Source organism: Palaemon carinicauda, chromosome 44, assembly GCF_036898095.1.
Source record: "Palaemon carinicauda isolate YSFRI2023 chromosome 44, ASM3689809v2, whole genome shotgun sequence".
NCBI classification, from domain to species: domain Eukaryota; kingdom Metazoa; phylum Arthropoda; class Malacostraca; order Decapoda; family Palaemonidae; genus Palaemon; species Palaemon carinicauda.
Genome location: NC_090768.1, coordinates 41,793,358 through 41,818,973, shown reverse-complemented (window position 1 = coordinate 41,818,973; position 25,616 = coordinate 41,793,358). Strand labels below are relative to the sequence as shown.

Here is a 25,616-nt window from a genome sequence, read left to right as displayed (position 1 = left end):
TTAGCAAAAGCATACAAAAGTTACAAATCGAGTTGCCATATTTCAATTCTTTATTATCATTTGACGTCTCAAATATCCACAGCAAATACAAAACACACACATTATATATATATATATATATATATATATATATATATATATATATATATATATATATATATATATATATATATATATATATACACATATGTGTGTCTGTGTATGTAATACCAATTTTCGTGCCAGTTTCTCGGACCAGGGTTCATTTCCCCGGCCGACCAGAAGCTATTATCTCTCGAGTTGATTCCCCCTTGATTCTCTGATCCCGACGTATAGAGAGAATCCAGATAATAAGGGAGTATGATATATGGCTTATATAAATACGAAAAACACGTCTAAATGTGCAAAATGTATCATTATATATAAATACACACACACACACATATATATATATATATATATATATATATGTATATATATATATATGTGTGTGTGTGTGTGTGTGTGTGCGCGCGTGCGTGTGTGTGTAGAAATCACAAAAGCTAACACGTGATGAGCATAGAATAATCAAGTATTATAGCCACGAAAGGAAAAATGAAAACACAAACTCAGTTCTCCTCTTGTGACTATAATAAATAAATGAATATAAATCTATATATATATATATATATATATATATATATATATATATATATATATATATATATATATATATATGTATACATATACATATACACACATATATATATACATATATATACACACACACACATATATATATATATATATATATATATATATATATATATATATATATATATATAATTTGATAACTTGAAGACAATAGCAGACAATTTAAGAGCTAAGAAATCAGTGGTCTTTATAAAAAAACGAAGGAAAAATAGCATTTGGGTCTACACCTCCATAAGCATCAACATCCATGAAGAGTTTCCTAATTCCATAGGACTTAAATACTAAACTAGTTAGTTTAGCCTCAGAAAAACAGGAATGAGGAAGATCTATTTTCTCAATACTCTACTTACTGTCTGTTATGGTCAACTATATCAAAACGTAATTATACGAAATCCCCTTTATTGTTTTATTCCCCCATAAATTAATTTATCATAGAAATTAGCAAAATAGTAACAGGTAAGAAAATAATACCCAGGAAACACACACACATACACACACACACACACACACATATATATATATATATATATATATATATATATATATATATATATATATATATATATATATATATATATATATATATACGTGTGCGCGCGTGTGAAGGTACCCCGTTCCTACTCTTCCCGTAAGCTAACATTCGTTTTGATGTCCCGATTGCGTATCAATCTTTTAGGGGTCCTGATGAAGGGCAACAAACTCTTTCCTCAGAGGATTTGTTTGGCCAGTTCCTCTTCTCCTGCCGTTGCGCTTCTTGGTCGAATTTCTTTTGACGAACATCTTGAAGGCGTTTCATGACGACGGAACCCAATTGAACCATTGATCCCTTTGCAATTAAAATATCCTTTTTATAATGACCGTAAGAGGTCTCGTGTCTCAAATTGCCTCTCCTAATGATGATGATTTAGATTGACCCGCCTATATACAAGGCGGACCACAGGCCCTTGCGTTGGCAGCCCGTAAGGGGAACGGAGCGTTGGTTGTATCTTTTAAAAGCTGTTACTTGTGTTGGATGACACTGATGACAGACAGATGATGATGAGTCTGACACAAAATGACGACCGGAGCTGGAGACCCTAGTTCAAATCCGGGGCGCAGTAAACCAAAAATCTCCGACCCCAAACCCGTTCCTTCGTCGGTCCTAGATAATTATTTTTCTTATAAGCACGTGCTAACAGGAAGACGTCCAATTGGAGTGTCTCTCCTTTGAAGTTCTTCCTTTTAGAGGGGAAAAAAAATACTTCAGATTGAAGAACTTTAGCTTTCTCTGGTCCTTCAATATTCTGTACTTCCGTGCAGTTTCCGCCTTATTCTGCACAATCTTTATTTTTGGATCTTCAACATTATGGACTTTACTTTCTCATTTCAAATCCGCACAATCGTAAAGTGATCAACAAATAATAACTAGTTCTCCTTTTCGGATTCTTTACTTCTTCTCTCCCGTTCTCCTTCCTTTCTCCCTCTTCTTCCTGTATTTTCTGTACGAATCCTTTCAAATAAATCCATTATTAGTCTTGAAGATTCTTGTTTAGCTTTTCATAACTGCCTTCCTGATTCTACTTGTCGTTGATTCCTTTTTGACGATGTATTTTGGTTTTCTTCCAAAGTCGCAGACTCAATAATTCTCGTAACTTTCACCAAAGCATTTTCTGCATCAACCAAATCTTATTTCCTTTTTAATGGCCTCAGACGCAAGTCGGTGATAAAATCTTGCAAATTTGGGTTGATCAATAAAACGATTAAAACCATCTTTTCACCTTTTCTAACATTCCTGCTCAAGACGAATGACAATTTGAATCCGATTTGGAAATGCACTGGTATTCCACATTTCTCCTAACAGAGAGACTAAGAATCTTTTGGAGCTCTGATAGGAAAGCATTCAACTTACCTATTGATGAAGAAGAACAAATTAGAGTCGAAAACAAGTTGGGAGAATTTAGAAGACTATTCCGGATGGAAGTCTGTTAGGAATTTCCAAAAGGAAAACGTTCAATTGGAGTGCATCTCCTTAGAAGTCCTTCCTTTTTAGGAGAGAAAAAAAAATTACTTCAGACTGAAGAATTCTCGATCTTTCTCTGGTCCTTCAATATTCTCTACTTCTGTGCAGTTTCCGCCTTATTTTGCACATTCTTTATTTTTGGATCTTTTACATTAGGGACTTTACTTTCTCCTTTCAAATCTGCCAATCGTAAACTGATCAACAAATAATAACTAGTTCTCCTTTTCGGATACTTTATTTCTTCTCTCCCGTTCTCCTTCCCTTCTCCCTCTTCTTCCTGTATATTCTGTCCGAATCCTTTCATATAAATCAGTTATTAGTCTTCAAGATTCTTGTTTTGCGTTTCATGACTGCCTTCCTGATTCCACTTGTCGTTGATTTCTTTCTTCTTAGAAGAAAGAAGTCTTCAAAACAAGAATCTTGAAGACTTCTCCTTCCTTATGGAGAGAAGAAAGTCTTCAGAATTCTTCTTTTGCTTTTCATAACTGCCTTCCTGATTCCACTTGTCGTTGATTCCTTTCTTCTTATAAGAAAGAAGTCTTAAAAACAAGAATCTTGAAGACTTCTTCTTTCTCTCCATGAGGAAGAAAAAGTCTTCAAAACAAGAATCTTGAAGACTTCTTCTTCCTCATGAAGAGACTTGAAGGCTTCTTCTTTCTCTTCACGAGGGAGAAAAAATCTTAAAAACAAGAATCTTGAAGAATTCTTCTTCCTCATGAAGAGAAAGAAGTCTTCAAAATTCTTCTTTTGCTTTTCATGACTGCTTTCCTGATTCCACTTGTCGTTGATCCCTTTCTTCTTAGAAGAAAGAAGTATTCAAAACAAGAATCTTGAAGACTTCTTCTTTCTCTCCATGAGGAAAAAGAAGTCTTCAAAACAAGAACCTTGAAGACTTCTTCTTCCTCATGAAGAGAAAGAAGTCTTCAAGATTCTTGTTTTGCTTTTCATGACTGCCCTCCTGATTCCACCCTTCATGTTTTTTTAAAAATAAGCCAGATACAGGAACTCTCTATTGTTGGCTGGGCGGGGCTCCCCCCCTCCTGCAAGCCCGAAGGGCCTCCCCCTTCTCGCTGGCAGGGCGGGGCTCCCCCCTTCCCGCTGGCAGGGCGGGGCCTCCCCCTTCCCGCTGGCAGGGCGGGGCCTCCCCCTTCCCGCTGGCAGGGCGGGGCTCCCCCCTTCCCGCTGGCAGGGCGGGGCTCCCCCCTTCCCGCTGGCAGGGCGGGGCTCCCCCTTCTCGCTGGCAGGGCGGGGCTCCCCCCTTCCCGCTAGCAGGGCGGGGCTTCCCCCTTCCCACTGGCAGGGCGGGGCTCCCCCTTCTCGTTGGCAGGGCGGGGCTCCCCCCTTCCAGCTGGCAGGGCGGGGCTCCCCCCTTCCCGCTGGCAGGGCGGGGCTCCCCCCTTCCAGCTGGCAGGGCGGGACCTCCCCCTTCCCGCTGGAAGGGCGGGGCTCCCCCTTCTGCTGGCAGGGCGGGGCTCCCCCTTCCCGCTGGCAGGGCGGGGCTCCCCCCTTCCCGCTGGCAGGGTGGGGCTCCCCCCTTCCCGCTGGCAGGGCGGGGCTCCCCCCTTCCCGCTGGCAGGGCGGGCTTCCCCCTTCCTACTGGCAGGGCGGGGCTCCCCCCTTCCCGCTGGCAGGGCGGGGCTCCCCCCTTCCCGCTGGCAGGGCGGGCTTCCCCCTTCCTACTGGCAGGGCGGGGCTCCCCCCTTCCCGCTGGCAAGGCAGGCTTCCCCCTTTCCCACTGGTAGGGCGGGCCTCCCCCCTTCCCGCTGGCTGGGCAGGGCTCCCCCTTTCCTGCTGACAGGGCGGGGATTCCCTCCCTTCCCGCTGGCTGGGCAGGGCTCCCCCTTTCCTGTTGACAGGGCGGGGATTCCCTCCCTTCCTGCTGGCAGGGCGGGGCTCCCCCTTCCCACTGGCAGGGTGGTGCTCCCCTTCCCATCCCGGTGGCAGGGTGGGGCTTTCCCCTTCCTGCCGGCAGGATGGGGCTCCCCCTTTCCCGCTGGCAGGGCAGGACTCCCCCCTTCTTGCTGGCAGGGCGGGGCTACCCTTTCTCCTTCGCAGGGCTGGGCTCACCCTTTCCGGCTGGCATGGCGGGGTTTCCATTAAAAAATCTAAGAAATACTGTAATTATACACACACACACATATATATATATACATATATATATATATGTATATATATACATAAATACACACACACACACATATATATATATATATATATATATATATATATATATATATATATATATATATATATATACTGTATATATACATATATACATATATACCTCTCTCTCTCTCTCTCTCTCTATATATATATATATATATATATATATATATATATATATATATATATATATATATATATATATACCTATATACATATATACCTATACATATATATATATATATATATATATATATATATATATATATATATATATATATATGTATTAAAAAAAGCCATATATTTTTTGTACATTAATGTCTGGATTCTCGACCTCGGTATCAGAGACCCAGGCGAAATCACACAAAGACAACAGCTTCTGACTGGCCGGGAGTCGAACTCTGGTCCAGTAAACTTGTATGAACATTGACATACCACTTGGCCAAGTGGTATGTCAATGTTCGTACAAGATTCCTGTGTGTGTGTATATATATAATATATATATATATATATATGTATATATATATATATTAAAATATATATATATATATATATATATATATATATATATATATATATATACAAACATAGTTGTCGTACAGTTTGGAGAATGGGCAGTAGCCTACTAGACACAGATCCCGATATAGCAGGGATAAATTGACTATCAAAGGGCATATGACAAGCAATAATCTAGAAAAAAAAATTAGAATCTTGATGCTGTAATTTTCAGCACAGTTTGAGGGCTCTATCCGGGTTGGTTCTTTAAGTCGTTTTCTCCGGTAGTATGGTGGAAACTTAAACTGGACTTTCGAATATTCTCAGTAATGGGTTCAGTCATACGAGGGACTAATTTCAGGCAGTCATCTTTACAGAATCCAAATTCTTCCATGTAGACTCCAACTGTGCTTTGAACTGATCCAGTTCCATAAACATCAGACACCAGCTGATCAAAGATGTCTCAGTCGCCATGAAACAGTTCCTTCAGGTTGATCCTTAACCACACCACTATTACTGATTACTGAACCTGAGCACTGTCCAGCTGCTTCATTCTCATTTACATCTTCCAGTAAGCTGTCCAAAAACCAGGGTAATAAAACTAGAAAAATAAATACATGTACCGTAAAAACGAAACTATACAATACGAACTGAAAATGCTAAGCTAAAAAGGGCGAGAAACATTGCTTACAACCTTGAAATTAAGTTCTTTATAGCGCACCCACCCCTTGCCCCATTGCTACCATATTCTAGATACATTTTGTGCATTTGTTTACGAACTCTGGCCCAAAATTAGTTCTTATTCAAATATAATTCTGTTTTATCTATTGAAATCCTTGGTGTCTTGTTCCTTAAAAATAGCGTGACTTTATTCTTTTTTTCTGTCGTTTCACAAATCGCACTATAAAGACATAGCGCAACAGATTATCGGTAACTAGATAATGTCAGCTTAGTTAGAAATGAAGTTTGTAATTTTAACACCGAAATGGATAACGCGGAGTCAAGCTTCCAACTAATCATAAAGAGTTCATTTGTAACATAACTGGTATGAATGAACATCTTGGCCACACATTCTTCTTTGACTCAATATTATCTCACTCCTCACTCTCACTCCTCACTCTCACCACCCTAGGACTCTTTCACCCCTTCTCACTTCTTCACCAACCTCTCTCTCTCTCTCTCTCTGAATGTCATTTAGGCCGGTATACTTCATGTATGGTGTTGTTTTTTCATTATTATTTTACATTGAACCATATCTGAAAGTACTTTTTCTTTCATCGGTGACTTGAACAAGACTAATGTCGAACTAATCTAATGTAGCTGGTAACAGAAGGAATTGTTTAGCTGCGATACTCCAATAATTTCTACATGATTTTGCGGATTCATATATATATATATATATATATATATATATATATATATATATATATATGTGTGTGTGTGTGTGTGTGTGTGTGTATTCAGTATTTGCAGTGGATATTCGAAACGTCAAATTATAAAACAGAATGAAGTATGGCAACTTGATTTCTAAAATTTTAATACTTTCACTAGCCCCTTTGCAGTCTTTGATTCGATAAGGTTGGTGAGGGCTCCGCCCATTTCGTAAAAGTAGTAAGAAGAGCAACACCTTGTCTGTTTTGTTACGGGAACACTAGAGACATCTGACAAAAGATTTCCCCCGAGTGTCTGCGTTCTTTTGATTTTAACTGTACATTATGGTCTCAATTGTAATCCAATTAACATAAGGTGCTTTGCCATTTCCAGAATATTATTTCCCGAATTTACTATCTCAAAAGGTATTTTCAAATGTATCTTTATATTTATACTAAATCCGTCTAAAATGACAGACGTCCGATCTACCACTCGTTTATCCTCTAATCTAACACAGGATTGCTTTATCTCCAAACGGCCTTTCCCCATTTGTGTGTATTTTTCTATGCTACATTTCATCTTTCATAATCAATCGTTTTCTTTGCAGTTACTTTTAGGAAGAACTATTTGTTCTCCCTATATATATATATATATATATATATATATATATATATATATATATATATATATATATATATATATATATATATATATATATATATATATATGATTACGGTCCACCCCAAAAGCCAAAGCAAAGTCCTTCAAAAGAGGGCAACCGTGTTACCTAATACGAATGGGAAAAAACACGCTAATAGACAAAGTGTATATATATATATATATATATATATATATATATATATATATATATATATATATATATATATATATATATATATATTTATATATATATATATATATATATATATATATATATATATATATATATATACATTTTTTTCAAATATGCCACAAATATTCTCTAATATTAAATTCGCTCTGCCATGGGATCTCAGACCCATAGGGAAATTCTTTTAGTGATAAATATTTCTTCCCAGCCAAGATTTCGAACTTATGACCTATAGAAATAAAAGTAAACATTCGACATACCACACACACACACCTTTTCTATTCCAAGTTTTATACAACATAGGTTAATCTGTAAATTGGGGACTTGAAAACTTGTTGATTGACTAATAGTGATAAATCCCTCCCCCTTTCCCTCTGTATATTATCTATATAATCATATCTATGTGGCATTAAATTAAACTAAATCATGTTCATAATTCAAAATATTTATGAGGGGGGTGCCTGACAGCCTCTCATTCCCCCTTTTAGATAATGCCCCTGATACGCACCGAAACCTTCCAATAATGACTCCTCTTTGAATAGCTTTATTCTTCTCAAGCGATTAATTAAACAGTGTCAAAACGTTCTCCTTTGTAAAACCTCGAAGAATTTCATCGTTCGCGAAACAAGGAGATAAAGACAAAAAAGCAGACAAACAGTCTCTCCCTATAAAAGGGGTTTCCTCTTTTAATAAAGCAAGCGAGAAATTCCTTACGTGAAATATGTCAATATCTGTCTCCACTTCCAGGTTTTACGGCTGCATCATTAAGCTTCCAGATACCATTTTTACGACCTGAAATGTTCTCCGGACATTTATTGGCTGGCTAACAAGGTTTTTCATTAGGTCACTTTAGCTCAAAGTCGCCTCACCTCGACGCTATTTTATGCATTTCGTTAAGCAGAATAGGCTTTGAAGCTTCCGAAACATTTCGTCCTATGTGAATAATGTCTCTCCTGCATGGATGTTATACCTTCCTATGGAGATCCTAGGTGACGAGAAATGATTTAAAGGTTGCTCATGAATGGTAGAAGGGACAGCGACAATGTCTTAGCAGGGCAATTCCCTAGACTGACTATATTACACATGATCAGCGCCCAAGCACCCTCTCCACCCAAGCTCGGACCAGGGAGAGTCAGACATTAACTCCTAATGACTCAGCAGGTAGACCTATAGGCTCCCCTTAGCTCACAAGGATGGTGAGGTTGCAGATACAACAAGAAACTATCGAGATTGAGCGGTTCTCTAATCCCAATTAAGCAGATCACCAGGAAGGGACATTTCCAATATACTTACATGTTTATGGTGAGTATTTCTAAAAAATATTCAGCTACTTGCTTCACAGTTTTACTTCACAGATTTTAATCATTGTATCATTCTAACGCATTTATGATTTCCATGAAAGTCTCTTCCGCCCTTCTGTAATTCCTTCTTCACCCAAGGGATTAACTACTGCACTGTAATTGTTCAGTGGCCACTTTCCTCTTTGTAAGGGTAAAAGAGACTCTTTAGCTATGGTAAGCAACTCTCCTAGGACACTCCAAAATAAATCCATTGTTCTCTAGTCTTGGGTAGTACCACAGCTTCTGTACCATGGTCTTCTACTGTCACTTGGGTTAGAGTTTTCTTGCTTGAGGGTACACTCGGGCACGCTGTTCTGTCTAATTTCTCTTCCTCTTATTTTTCTAAAGTATTTATAGTTTATATACGAAATATTTATTCTAATGTTATTACCGTTTTCAAAATATTTAATTTTTCCTTGTTTCCTTTCCTTACTGGGTTATTTTCCCTGTTGGGGCCCCCGGCCTTCTAGCATCTTGCTTTTCCAACTAGGGTTGTAGCTTAGCAATTATTATTATTATTATTATTATTATTATTATTATTATTATTATTAATGCCTTAAATATCATTCACCCTGTCGGAATAACAATCAGGACCATCAACATGTCATCGTTCTCTCCTACTAGACAAAATATCAGAATCTTTTTTTGATAAATAATATGGGATTGCACAAACAGACTAATTTTACCCGAGAGCTTACGCTAAAAGACCTGGCCTGCTTCAACACAGTGACGATCATATAGTCATTAAATAATCTCTTTCGTTCGAATGAGAAATTAGTTGAGGAAATTCCATTACAGATAATAGGTCATATATTCGTTGTCATCACATAAGCCAATTTACTAATGGTTTTTAGAGGGGATTTTGCTGCTTCACCCTCTTTAAAAAAATAATTAGAATTTTAAGACTCGATAAATTATAAAACGAACACGAGTTGTGAAGCAGTTACGGAACTGACAGCTTAATGCCTTGAATGTAATTAGTGCTAATGCATAAAAAAAGATTTATTCTAATTAAATACTTCAAAGAAGATCCCCTAAAACAAGACCATCCACACTCATTAAATATGTTAGGAAAATGGAATGCATAAACTTGAAGGATGATGATGGCCTTTGTTAAAACCTAGTCTTACACAACCACATCATCATCATCAGCCGTTGCTAGTCCACCGCAGGACAAAGGCCTCAGACTTGTCTTGTATTCATGTCTGGTATTTGGACAGTTTTCATCACCACACTGGCCACACCACAATGGGGATGGTGGATAGACTTTGGACTGATCGCTCACAGCAAACCAACTTAGTATGAGTGACCCTGATTAATACAGGTTTTCTTATAATAGCGATAAACAAACCCATTCACCACGTTAAGATATTCCCAAAGCTTATCATGTTTTATTTATTCTCAAAGATCAATAAGTCGTAAAACTTAATGCCTCACTGCGATGCCAACATTAAAGGGAAGAGGAAAAGAGGGAGGGGCCTAAGGAGTGAGGAAGAAAGAATGAAGTCTATTAAGTGAATAAGTAGAAAAGTATGAGTCTTATAAGTGGAAAAAAGTGGAGATTAACCTGGAAGGATTCAATACTTCCGCCTACTGAATGATTAAAAAAGAAACAAATTATTTTCGAATCGAGAAACCTAAGGACTCTTGATGAATAATTTAATATTTTATTATCTTTGTTATTTTGCATATAAATTCCAGACAGTTTCTTGAAGTTTGGAGCTTTTACAAGTCTACGATGTTGTATGAAAATAAAATGATTGGCTGATTTTACATTTTAAATTTATTTCAATGTTCGCAATTAATCGGATTTTACATTTATTAAATTCATGGTTTATTTTACATTGTTAACTAATATAATCGTTGATTCTATATATTAATTTCATCGTGTATTCAACTTTGTTAATTGATTTCATCGTTAATTTCCTTCTGTTTCTAAAACATTTATAATAAAGAACAAACTAGCAACTGCTTCACCTGCGTCATAGAATCAATTGAGAAACATATCTATTTTTTTTTTATAATCTAATACGTCAGAGCATCACAGAGCCCAAAGTTCTAATTTCCTGCGTTGCTTAATACTAAATATTAGAGAGAGAGAGAGAGAGAGAGAGAGAGAGAGAGAGAGAGAGAGAGAGAGAGAGAGAGAGAGAGAGAGAGAGAGAGAGAGAGAGAGAGAGAATTAAGTACGCTCTATTCACGAGGAAAAAGTGCCTGATTACACGGCAATGATTTCAATGTTAATATTAATTTCGAATTGTTGAAGTTCATAGATTGATTAAACTCATTTTACTTACGTATTAAGAGCATACAGATGTCAGATCTTCTGTCAGTTCATGTAGCAATACTTTTCCCGTCCGGTATTTCTTCATAGACAGCACTTTGACAGAACCATGTGAAAGCCGATCTTTGTGTTTATATATGTATATATATATATATATATATATATATATATATATATATATATATATATATATATTATATAAATATATATATATACATATATATATATAAATATATATATATATATATATATATATATATATATATATATATATTTGTATATATTTGTATATATATATATATATATATATATATATATATGTATATTTGTATATTTGTATATATATATATACATATATATATATATATATATATATATATATATATATATATATATATATATATACACACATATATATTTATATACATTTATATATACATATAAACACACACACAAGCACACACACACACACACACACACACACACATATATATATATATATATATATATATATATATATATATATATATATAAAATCTCTGAAGTAAATATAAACGAACATGTTTCAACACATACATCATTCTCTAAATAAAAGTGACAGTCCTATTCCATTCACAAAAGTTGATTTTCGTTGATATAATCATGTCACTCATAAAGAGGAAAATCTTGATCATATTTTAGTTTTACATTATCAATATTATATCAGATAATACAATGAATATTACTTCATGAATTTACATTAACATGATATATCATTTAATCTGATATAATGAAAGACTTCTTCGGAAGAATGCTGAATTTCAAAATAACCAATCTAGTTGACAATTACTTCGAACAAAATCCTGGAAGGGTGAAAATGAGCCCTAATTTGAACGGAGTAAAATAATGCACTCTGGATATTATAATTATCATTATTATTAAGTTTCAAAATCCATGCACGTACGTACAGTTAAAAAAATTTCGTAAAAAAAAACTAAAAATCTTGGAATAAATGTTGCCAGGCATTTACCGTTTTAAAACGGATATATTCCCCTAAAGGAGTAATATGACGGTCATCAACCCGTAAAAGATAGTAACAAAGTATGGTAAAATAACGATCGCCTGTATTCTACTGAAATACGGCTGAGAACAGTATAATTTTTACAGAGAATTTCCGAATAAAATTACTGCCTTTAACAGTGTATGTCAGCAAATAAAACATTTTGTTGACAGTCATCCACATGTGAATACAGTAACGTATAAAACATGTGAATGGATGAACGCATAAACCATTTATTGTGATGTATGGACGTATTCATTCATTTACTATTTTTTTTATTTTACTATTATTATTTTTTTCTCTTTTTTTTCTTTTTTTTTTTGCACTTCCACTATGGTACCCATATACATGAAACTTCCACCTTTATTGAAAGTTCTGTCGCACTCATCTCGATATCGTTAGCAATAAGCAAACAAGTTTCATTTATTTATGTCTGGGGAAAAAATGATGGATGTGTGTAAAACAAACCATTCCATCGAAATATAAATATATAGATATTCACATCCATTTAAAGGAACAAATGTAAAAAATTTTAAAGGTTTTTCTTTTCAAAACGATAAATCAATCAACTGGTAATTTCGTTAAAAGCAATGTTGGCATGTAAAACCATTATCGAAATTGATAACATATCGGGTTTTATGAAATGTAGCTGACGTTTTATACAGTATCGAAATTAATCTAATATTAAATCAGCCAATCCTAATTTAAACGTGAAGCCTTTCTGTTTATTAAATCAAATGTACAGGTGGCTTCGCTTATTTGGGTACCCATCACGAATGCTGTGGATATAAATTGCCACTCCATATCTAGCGGCGCTACGATACAAAGGTTTTCATTCCAGTAATACCAAACTAAGGTGTTTAATTCATTTTCGTATGTGATTTATGTTATTTAATTAACATTACTATAACATTTTTAAACGTGATTTTTGTTACACAAGGATATCGTCTGTTACTTTGTGAGAGTCGTTAGCTGTCTTCTTAGCTTGACTTAAGAAAATTAATGAGCTTAATTATACTATAAATGGTTTTACCCAGGTTCTCTTGCTTGAGGGCACACTCGGGCACTAATCTACCTAATTTCTCTTCCTCTTGTAAATATTCTTTTTAGTTTATGTATTAAAGATTTATCTTAACGTTGTTATTGTTCATAAAATATTTTAAAATATTTTAATTGTTCCTTACTTCTTTTGTAATTTATTTATTTCCTTATTTCCTCTCCTCACTGGGCTATTTTCCCTGTTGGAGACCTTGGGCTTATAACATCCTGCTTTTCAAACTAGGGTTGTAGTTTAGCAAGAAATAATAATAATAATAATAATAATAATAATAATAATAATAATAATAATAATAATAAAAAGAGGACAAAAAACTGAGAATTTTTACAAAATGTAAACCTGAGTTAATTTATTCTTAAATAATTGATTTAAGGCATTTATAATAAAAATAAAAACTATGAATACAACAATGTCTCTAAAATTCTAGAAAACGAAACTTCAAATCAGAAAAATGTGAAAATTATTTAAAATTTACATAGATCTCACTATTATCAGTCAGAGTAATTGGTAACGACTGGTGAGGAGGATTGATATCATAATAAAACCTATAAATAATAATAACACATCTATGTATTTATAAAAAACAATACTTCAAATTTATATAAAAACGGGTAGAAATAACTTTTTGGTTATAAAACCTTAACAAACCATACGCAAGTAATTGTTAAATAAGTTGAAGGAAACTTACATTACTCATAAAGCTGAGAGAAACATATCAAGAGGCTATAATTCTAGAAAAAAGTCAAATAATATAAATATAAACAATATAAATAATATATGAATAATATAATATAATATAAAATGGAGGAAAAATAATGTCTCTTGATATCCTATAAGGGTCCGCGCTATAAAGAATATAAAAAAAAAAAAATTAAAAAAGTCTCTAGAACCCTACACAGCAGAGCTCGAAAATATAAAAAATATAAAAATGACGAAAACTAAACAAATGAAGAAAGAAATGAAAGAAACACAGCTGCGTACGTAGCAACTTGATTCGGATATCAACCACTAAATTGAATGACAGAGGAGTAGGACAGATTCAATAGCTTGGCAGGTCAATTATCCATCACTGAAGTCACCATTCTCTCTCTCTCTCTCTCTCTCTCTCTCTCTCTCTCTCTCTCTCTCTCTCTCTCTCTCTCTCTCTCTCTCTCTCTCTCTCTCTCATGAGGGTCAAGTACTTCAGTCAGTGGGGGATGTGTCAAAGTGTGTAAACTACGGTCAACATCATAGGGCTAGAGTTCTCTTGCTTGAGGGTACACTCGGGCACACTGTTCTATCTAGTTTCTTTTCCTCTTGTTTTGTTAAAGTTTTTATAGTTTATATAGGAAATATTTATTTTAATGTTGTTACTATTCTTAAAATATTTTAATTTTCCTTATTTCCTTTCCTCACTGGGCTATTTTCCCTGTTGGTGGCCCAGGGCTTATAGCATCCTGCTTCTCCAACTAGGGTTACAGTTTAGCATTTAATAATAATAATAATAATAATAATAATAATAATAATAATAATAATAATAATAATAATAATAATAATAATAATAAAGGGGGGTGTCCCGTATAATCTACTACTTCAATTATCAATCGCAGCCAGTTGACGAAAATAGAGTGGATGAAAAGGACCCAGAGGAATTTGGTATGAAAGGTCGAAGTGAGAGGAGGGAGGCTCTTAAAAATAACTGAGAAAATAAAAATTGGTTTCACATCGTCAGATCTAATGATAATTTATTACGCATTTCAGATTTCCAAAATTTGCCACCAAAATATAGGTGGAATTTAAAGGATTTGATTAGCCTCGCCTCTCAAGTTCCCTATAGATTCCAATAAACGACAATTTTCTTTCTTCAAAATTATATAAAATAAGAGATTATTTAGTAATTCCCTAAAGACCCTTGATCTCATACTTATGAAGCCTGAATCATTTGTATTAGGGACTTTATCTTATTATGTATCAAGACAGAAAATCCATGTTTCCGAATCTGCCAATTTACACAAACTTGATGAGTATACTACTCGAGAAGTTTTTATTTTTGATGCATAATGAAAAATAATTTTTGTACAGTAAATAGAATGAAAACTAAAGAAAATTAAATCGTTTTTAGATAATAAGGATACTTAAATCTAATAATCAGTACAAGGTATCGACTGACATGAACATTAAGAGATTTACTCTATACAAAGCAAATACGTAATAAATTTGTTTTAAATTTACTATAACAAAAGAGTTAAAGCGAACAAGGGAGTTTGGAAATGTCAAACATAATAATTAGGAAAAGCATATCCATTCAATCATTGGGGATTATCAATACAGTATTTATACGAGATTTGCTAAAATTATTAAAATGACGAGTTGATTTACAATCAATAGGGGAATACCGAATGTTTACACAAATGAAATAAATGTTTAATTTTCCATAATTAACTTATCGAATTTTAGATATGTTTAGATGAGTAAAATAATGGCATTCAAATGTTCTTTGATTAGTCCTCATTTTCCATGTTAATTCCGAAAGAATACGGAAGGAGATATATTCAGAATAAACTTTAAATGTCTGTTTTTATAAAGAAAACACATTTTCGGCAAATTTACAGATGTTTTCCATATACATCCTGAGATCTTTTCCTAAGTACCTGACCGTACTAAGATATAGGTTTGACGGACGTATGGGCTCTATATAATAACATAATGGGGACACAAGATTCATAAAAAGATTAAAAAAAAAAAAAGAGAAAAAAGATATTTCGGGATTCAAAAAACATATATTTCAGGATTTAAACAAAAAAGAAGATATTTCAAGGTTTAAAAAAGATATTTCGGGATTTAAAAAAGATATTTCTGGGCGTTAACGAAAAGTGTACGTATCCAACAAAACGAAGACATTAAAAGTGATCTGTGGAATGGTTCTAATGTGAGAAAACAACTCAAAATTGATGAAAAGGGGCAATGAAAATTAATCAATTTAAGGAAACACATTTACAGGATGATTGGAAGATAAAACACGGTTTCGTCAAACGAAGCGAAATGAAAACGGTAAAGTAAAAATGCTTGCATTTGGGGCAAAGTTTACAACAAATTGCCTCTCGTAGGAATAGAGGAAAATAAAATGTATCACTCTCTCTTAATCATGATGAATAATAAGTCCCGCCTTTAATAGGAAATGATATCAAAGGGAACGTCACACAGTACACTGTTAATTAGCATTCAGTTTAAAGGTTTAAAGGCCACTCGTGAATGGCAGAGGCAAGGGACATTACCCTAGCTGCCCTAGAGACTGACGAAATATTCTATGATCAGCGCCCAAGCCATCTCTCCACCCAAGCTAGGACAAAGAAGGGCTAGGCAATGGCTGCTAATAACTCAGCAGATAGAACTATAGGCTCCCCCAAACCCGCTCCCCTCCTTATTTCACAAGGATACTGCAGCGACCAAAGGAACTAATTAGTTTGAGAGGGGCTCGAACCCCAGTCTGGCGTTCGCCAGTCAGGGACGTTACAACATCGGCCACCACAACCCCCAATAAGCACTGGACCATCCACATCAAAAGTTAGTCCTCACAAAACATAATTAGAAACATTCTATCTAGCACCCCTGCATTACTAATTTATTAAAGGCTTTTCTTAAGCATATTCTTCAGCAAATATCCTCACGCATAATTACGGTAATATCATCTTTGTTTCTAAACTCTAACTAGCTAAAGACTGGTCACAAAGAAAGTCAGAAAAGACTAAACAATGGGGGCTTCTCTAAAGGCTTTGAAAAGCTGCTTCTCCCGAGAAAGAACAGGAAGGACACGTGTCAATTGTCCTGCAATCTCATTTCCGTTCAAATAAAGTCACTTGTTATGCTGGTTCCAAACCTGCATTATAAAGGTTTATAATATTAATACTCATGCCTGGTATAAATGGTAGAAAAATTAATTTGTAACTGCATGAAACCTTACTGGTCTGGTGAAAGGCGGAACGTTATAAGGACTATAGACATTTACCTGCTTGAGGGAGGAATTGAAATAATAAATATTGCATTAAGCGTATCAATGCTTTGCATATATTTACAATCTAACTTTCAAAGCATGTAAGTACAGCAATGCATTTTATAGAAGTCAGGTCTTGGGTGAAAATTTGTTCCATTTTGAGTAAATTTCTGATGGATGCGAAAAAACGAGAAGCATACAGTTTATTACAATATAATAATTTCCAAGAGCTTTGTATATATATATATATATATATATATATATATATATATATATATATATATATATATATATATATATATAATATATATATATATATATATATATATATATATATATATATATATATATATATATATAAATATTCGTGAAATTTGGGATTCCATATTATATCGGTATTTTATAAATATATAGGAAAGCCTGACCTCCTGACATAAAGATAAGCAACTGACTGATGTCACTGTTTCCATTCCTGCCATAACAACTCCAGATGAATTCATATATTTATATTTACCAGCAAAACCTCCTCACTCAAGAGACAACAGAACACAAAACCTCCGAGCGAGAGAGAGAGAGAGAGAGAGAGAGAGAGAGAGAGAGAGAGAGAGAGAGAGAGAGAGAGAGAGAGAGAGAGAGGCTTTAAAGTCGTTGTGAGTATTCTTAATTAGTGACAGGCTAAACCTCCTCAAATCGCACTAAGTAATAGGTGCCCCCATATCATTAGAGACACTATGTATTTGGAAATCCAAGGGAATCTCGAAATTTATGTTAATGGGGGGCTGATGAATAATGCATGTCACTTCAAGGTTATGTTTGCATTAAGGAAATATCACTTTGGAGCCTGAATTACAGTATATCTAGTGTTTAGTCACTTTGTTTGGTCGTCTGATGTATGTCTGTATATGAGTATATACATACATATTACCTTATAGAATAGGCTAATATGGTACATATAGCAATAATTTCCAACCCAGCACCTGGGCCTATGTCAGTGCAGCGTCTCGACACAAAATGAGAAAATACAAGAAAAATGGACAAGGAATATGCAACAAGAAAAATGGAAAATGAAAATACAAGAAAAATGGAAAAGAGAAATACACCATTCACCAATATAAAAATGCGAAGAGAATGGGTTGGATGAAAATGTTGGGGCGTCTACATATTTGTGTCGAGTACAAGTGCACCTGTGACAGGTTTCCTGTCGTCAAACAGTTGCATTCTCTCAAGGGCATTAAAACGTAATTCCACAGAAAATGGCCAAAGCCTACGTGGATTGTAAATAAAAATATGCAAAAAAAGAACAAAAAAAGAATGAGGAGCTATCAGGTTTATTTCAGTGTAGGCCTAATTATTACATCCCCAAAGTAAGACAAACACGTACATTATATATATATATATGTATATATACATATATATATATATATATATATATATATATATATATATATATATATATATATATATATATATATATACACACGTGTGTGTGTGTGTATTAGTAAACAGTCTTGCCTTATTTGAACCTGCACTCGACATAAATTTCTAATTTATTCTTCAATTGCAATTATCCTCTCCTACTCCCTTCTTGTTGTTGGGTGTGAATTTCTTCTCTCGAGAATAAAGTGGGAAGGAATACATCTTATAGCATTTGATCTGCTAACCCAAACACAAATTGTTCCAGATACAAAATGTAATTAGGCAAATAAACATGCACATATATAGGTCTGTCTATAAATATATGTGCGTAAAAGTCACTGAAACAACCAATATTCATATATAATACAGAGAAAATCATACTTAGGTCCGCGTGTGTGTGTTTGTGGTCTATATGTGGACTGTGATTATCATAAAATGCAGATAACTGCATGTAAAAGTGACGATGCAAGGCCGTTTTTCATATGCCCAAAGCAATTGATTTGATTCCTGTTGTGATATATATATATATATATATATATATATATATATATATATATATATATATATATATATATATATGCCGAATAACCGTTCGTTGGAGGAGGGACCGAGGACCCATCAGTTTCAATTAGCCAACTGTGGTTGGGAAAACTTAGCGTTCCATGACATCAAGAACGTGAACTAAGATTAAACTCTTCACTCTAGTGTCCAAAATAAGCAGATTGCACCAAGTTTAATGGTTGGACGTTGGTCTCACAAGATCTATAAGCCACACACCACACAGTATCATCATCATCATCCGTTACAAGTCACCTGCAAAACATGTCTTTCCACTTACGTCTGTTTATGGTCTTGCTATGCCAGTCCACACCCACAAACTTTCTTAGTTCGTTAAACCATCGTCTTCTCTTACTTTCCCTGTTTCTTTTGCTATCAACTACAAAATCACAATTAGCAATATGTCTAATTGGTTTGAAGAACTGCTCACGGATATCCTCTATAACTAACTGCGAAAGTTAATGATTCCCGCATATACACACACACACACACACACACACACACACACATATATATATATATATATATATATATATATATATATATATATATATATATATATATGTGTGTGTGTGTGTGTGTGTGTGTGTGTGTGTATATACATATATATATATATATATATATATATATATATATATATATATATATATATATATATATATATATATATATACATATATATATATATCTTGGAATAACAAACCAGATCATTGCACATCGCTTCAACACACTAAGACAAAATATTAAAACAACAAATTAAGAGTTGATTTTTTTTGCTCCGTACGACGGTTAAGCAAGGAAGTTGACGAAAGCTAAAGACCGTTGCTAACATTCACTATTCACAGTCTATTTTGAAATAACTGAATGATGCACATTAATGTGAATATTGCATAAAAAAAACATTGGTTGTATTGAAAAAAAAAAAACACGAGTGGGTGTTGATGAGAAATAAAATTGTACATAATCTATGGTTGATTTAAGGGGCTTCCATGTTTTTAATTGGGTGCTTAAAGTTTTGATCTCAGTTGAAAACCAGACTGGACAGAGTGATTACCCTTTTGTATGTACCAGATTCGTTTAAAAAGTTTTTCTATCAGCAAGCAAAGTTTGAGTCAAGCTTATTCTAATTACCGGCCTGTTCTATACCATTAACACTGTAGTATTAAAAGTAAATTACTTAAAATAAGTGATGATATATTATTTCAAGACATTTATACGGATTTCAGTGATCTGAGTGAGCGATTAAATCAGTGTAAAAATTAGGGCATATATACAGTGTACAGTATATGGTGATTGGTGACATGTTCTATATACGATATCGAAAGGAAGCACCCAAAACCTGTACCACCTGTACCTTCATATTTACTAAACACTATAAAATATTTGAATCCATGGGCTTGGTCTTAGATTCACTGGGTTTCAATCAAAACTAAATTTCAACGGTTAATAACCGGGTAAATTATATTAACATGGTGTTATTAGAGACGTTAACGTTAGTTATAAATCAGTTACAAAATGAAATCAACATATATGAACAGCCTGCAAACCAGAGACTTGACTTTGTTTCCGATTCAAAGACGATCGTGCCTCATTCTACGTCCGGTGTGACGGTCTGAACGATCCCCGGTCTCAGAATTCTCCTTGACATTGTATAATGGTTCTTTTCCGCCATTAGCTCGCTTCGCTCGCATGAAAATAAAACATCAAGCTCGTATGTACTGGCAAGAGGTAATGTTGAGCTGCGCACGCTAACATTACAGGAAAATAAAACTTCAACCTCGTATGCACTGGCAAATGATAATATTCGCACATGCGCAGATTATCAAGGTGAATTCTGAGACCGGGGGATCGTTCAGACCGTCACACCGGACCAGAGTGATAGCCAATAATGCTTGGAGTCCTCGACATCGGCAGTTGAGCCGCAATGACTTCAATATTACGGTAGGGTCAAGAAATTTTGGCTACACAAGTTTAATAGTATAGGGTTGCAATTTTGTATCTATTTACCTAGGCTAACATGAAATGCTACCATACAAAGCGACGACTCATACCTATATAAAAGTTGCAGAAAACGTTAAAGGGAATCAGATGGAGGGAAATTGACACAATATAGAATATTATGTTATATTTATATTGCCTAGCGTAGCTCAATCCCACAAATACATAGCCTAGCCTAAACGGTAATCATGTACGCATGAAACAATTCAAATAATTATAAGTAAACAAAACAGTCTCCGTATCTCACATTTCGAATTAAAGGTTACTTACATTTTTGCCTTTCCGGTATTGTTAGACGAGACGGTTCACTTAGTAATCTACACTATTATGGCAGTATGGTTTCACTTTAATACAGGCATGCTTATATCTGGATCAGGAGGGCCCGCCATTGTGCACTGCCGTCTTGCAAAGTGGACTGTGGAGATTCCTACGCAACCAGCCCTGTAACTCCGGATAACATTTCTCCCAGGGAACTAGTTCCAGAACTCCAATGTTTATTGCATAGATTTATTAATGTGTGATGATTTTACTACAATTTCTGCATTATGCATTTGTTATTCAACCATATTTTGGGTGTCTGACTAGTGTCATGAATTGAAAACTAGGATATTAATGTATAAGGTGTTTAAATTGTCTACACCCATCCTACAATAATACGGAAATCGGCATTTGCTCAACAATAACATCGTTCCAAGAATTTTAAGACATTTGCTAATTTTAGTGGTATAGTTAATTTTATGATAAAATACTTTTAAAACTAATTTCATGAGTGAGACCAATGCAACATTGTGTAGTGAAATTTTGAGAATATATATATATATATATATATATATATATATATATATATATATATATATATATATATATATATATATATATATCAGGTTCCATGGGAGTAGGCTACACCAGTTGAAATGTCGATTAGTTTAGATGTTTTCTGTTAAATTGCAGGATATCATTGCATTCCTCTTAAAAAAAATACGTGCCTCCAAGTGTATATCTTATCAACTAGGTTCATTAAATCTCACATAGTTTCTGGTTTATTTTATGAAACATACATCCTTAATCTGGTTTATCGTTTTTCTCTGTTTTGTTTACGCTAAGTAAAGTAAGGAGTAAAGGAATGGAAAAAATAGTAGACCCAAGTTTATTGACATTATATCGTGGACATGGGCAGGACATATAATGAAAATGACAGATAATAGATGGGCATTAAGAATAACAGCATGGGGACATATAATGAGAATGGCCGATAATAGATGGACATAAAAAACAACAGAATGGGGACATATAATGAAAATGACAGATAATAGATGGACATTAAGAACAACAGAATGGGTCCTTAAAGATGGCAAAAGAAGCAGGAAGAGAAGAACAACCGACAGATTGACGATCTAAGAAAATTCGCGCCTATATTCTGCATTAGAAAGAGCATAAACATACGAGTGGAAAAGCATGTCTGAGGCCTTTGTCCTGCAGTGGACTAGTTAAGGCAGGTGATGATAGGATGTGAGTCAACTCTACATTAAACGCACATCTTTTAATCAAGAAGGTTGGTCATAGTGATTACCGAATATCGAACGTATTCATGTTTAATCATTCCAATCACCGGGTCAATAGTATATTATCAAACTCATTACAACAATATTCAGGACTGTTAAAAATTAATTCATCTATGGATTTACCCCCGCCATAATGTTAACACCTATAATTTCCTATACAGTATTCGGTTGAATTATCCACATATTTTTCCATTCAAATCAAAATTGATAACATAAAATAGCCTAGTCTGGATTTAATGTGTATGTTTTTAAGGGAACAGTGTGACTTACAGAAATATGAGTGGCATGATATTATTATTATTATTATTATTATTATTATTATTATTATTATTATTATTATTATTGCTAGCCAAGCTACAACCTTAGTTTGAAAAGATGGATGCTATAAAGCAAAGGGCTCCAACAGTGAAAAATAGCCCAGTGAGGAAATGAAATAAGGAAATAAATGAATGATGAGAATAAATTAACAATATATTATTCTAAAAACAGTAACAGTGCAGAGATCTAAGAATGAATGAATGATTTGTGATTATCTGGCATCATAACATTAGTGGTCATTGGTGTCGATTCAAGTAGGCTTAATTAACAATTAATAACTTTCAGAAAAAATAACTAAAATAAAAATAGAAATTAATAAATAACTTAACAATGAAAAAATGTACTTTGATGAGGTGCTTACTCGCATTTCATGAAATTTGTATCACTATATGATAAATATTGTGTTCAGATTACAACTCGAAATTAAATTCCAGCCACAAGATATAAGTGGTTCCAATATCCAGGGTTAAATAGAATAAGGTTTTTGTCAACGAAACACACAGTTCTGGAAATGTAGCTATTTTCAAAAAGCTAACGATACACTTCTGGTATATGATATACTGTTTAATACCGAGCAGTACTTATCTTGTTGTGCACACAATTCCCTCAATCTGAGAGGCATCTACTTCTCGTAAACCCATCTCTTGCTGTTACTCATCAATATTATTATTATCATTATTTGCTAAGCTACAACCCTAGTTGGAAAAGCAAGATGCTATAAGCCAAGGGGCTCCAACAGGGAAAATAGCTCAGTGAGGATAGGAAACGAAAAAAATTAAATATCTTAAGAAAAGCAACAACATTAAGATAAATTATATAAACCATAAAAACTTTAACAAAACAAGAGGAAGAGAATTAAGATAGAATAGTGTGCCCGAGTGCACCCTCAAGCAAGAGAACTCTAACCCAAGACAGTGGAAGACCATGGTACAGAGGCTATGGTACTACCCAAGATTAGAGAACTGGTTTGATTTTGGAATGTCCTTCTCCTAGGAGAGCTGCTTACCATAGCTAAAGAGTCTCTTCTACCCTTACAAGGAGGAAAGTGGTCACTGAACAATTACAGTGCAGTAAGAAGAATTGTTTGGTAATCTCAGTGTTGTCAGGTATATGAGGCAGAGGAGAATATGTAAAGAATAAGCCAGACTATTCTGTGTGTGTGTGTGTGTAGGCGAAAGGAAAATGAACCGTAACCAGAGAGAAGGATCCAATATACTACAGTCTGGCCAGTCAAAAGACCCCATAACTCTCTAGTGGTGCCTATTTAGCCACAACCCACTCACGGACCCTTCCGAAACTCAACGACAGCCAATTTTACGCACAAAGCTCCCTTTCAGTTACCTTAAAGATTGAAATTTTCCTTCTTTTTGTATATATGTTAATATGCTTAAATTTCCTCTTTATATCCAGATGGTAAAGGCCTTGCAAGTATACGCCTGTATCATTTTCATCCGTGTGTGGAAAGACAATTAGAATTGTCGAATGTACATTGGATTACCTTTACACTATTTTTAGGATGTCTAATAACAACTTAAAAGGGTTGGAAACCTTAGGAACATGGAACCGTAATTAAGTTAATTAACTCATTTTTAGCGGAAACCAAAATAATAGATCGTTAAAGAACTATATATAAAAATAAATGGAGCAATCGTAGGCAATGAGATTTGGAAATTAAGGTTATAATCTGTTTTCCTTGGGCCACTAAGCTGTAAAATGCCATTTGCACCTCGTATAGCCCAACATGCATCGAAGGACATAATCATGAAGCTGTTAATTAATAGTTATTGTGTAAACCTGCCAACACATTATTTTAAAGATTAAAGAAGTACACAGTTTTTTTTATCCCAAGATATGAATTTTTATAACCCTTTGACATCTAAAGATAATAGGGATGACGTAAGATTACTACAAAATGTTTTTAAAAGCAATCCTTCTCGGCTGAGTCATAGTAACTTAGCATATTGGCTGAAAAAAAAAAAAAACAGGACCAAGCTTTAAATTTGTTATATACTTGCATGGTATTTTGACAGCAATTAGGTCTGCTGTAGGTTCAAGAGCCTTTAAATATGCGACCCCAAGACTATGCAAAAAACTTCCACTAGACATCCGAACGACTGAAAATATTAAGGCTTTCAAGAGGAAACTGGAGACTTGCTTTTTTGGGTGGATTTGGCAATAAACGAGCAACATGCGGTGTGCAATGCTGAATGCCTTGGAATGCATACGGTGAAATTACTATGAAAGTTCCGTAGAGAATAGGGTTCCCCTGCAGTATACGACCAGAAAAGCATAGAGAGTAGGGTTCCCCTGCAATATAGAACCAGAAAAGCATAGAGTAGGGTTCCCCTGCAGTATAGGACCAGAAAAGCATATAGAGTAGGGTTCCCCTGCAGTATAGAACCAGAAAAGCATATAGAGTAGGGTTCCCCTGCAGTATAGAACCAGAAAAGCATAGAGAGTAGGGTTCCCCTGCAGTATAGGACCAGAAAAGCTTAGAGAGTAGGGTTCGTCTTGCAAACACATT

At 34.7% G+C, this 25,616-nt stretch overlaps 1 protein-coding gene across 2 annotated transcripts in view; it reads right to left on the bottom strand.

The window, feature by feature from the left end:
* The window catches only part of LOC137634087 (soluble guanylate cyclase 89Da-like), a 164,357-nt gene that overhangs the window by 92,822 nt on the left and 45,919 nt on the right, over positions 1-25,616 (bottom strand). Inside the window, exon 1 of one of the 2 annotated variants that reach the window (XM_068366304.1) lies at positions 21,483-21,606. The exons of the other annotated variant lie outside the window; for it this stretch is intronic. The gene's annotated coding sequence lies outside the window, so the exon portion shown is untranslated. Of the gene's footprint in view, positions 1-21,482; positions 21,607-25,616 lie in introns of those variants that run through there. 2 annotated transcript variants of the gene reach the window in all.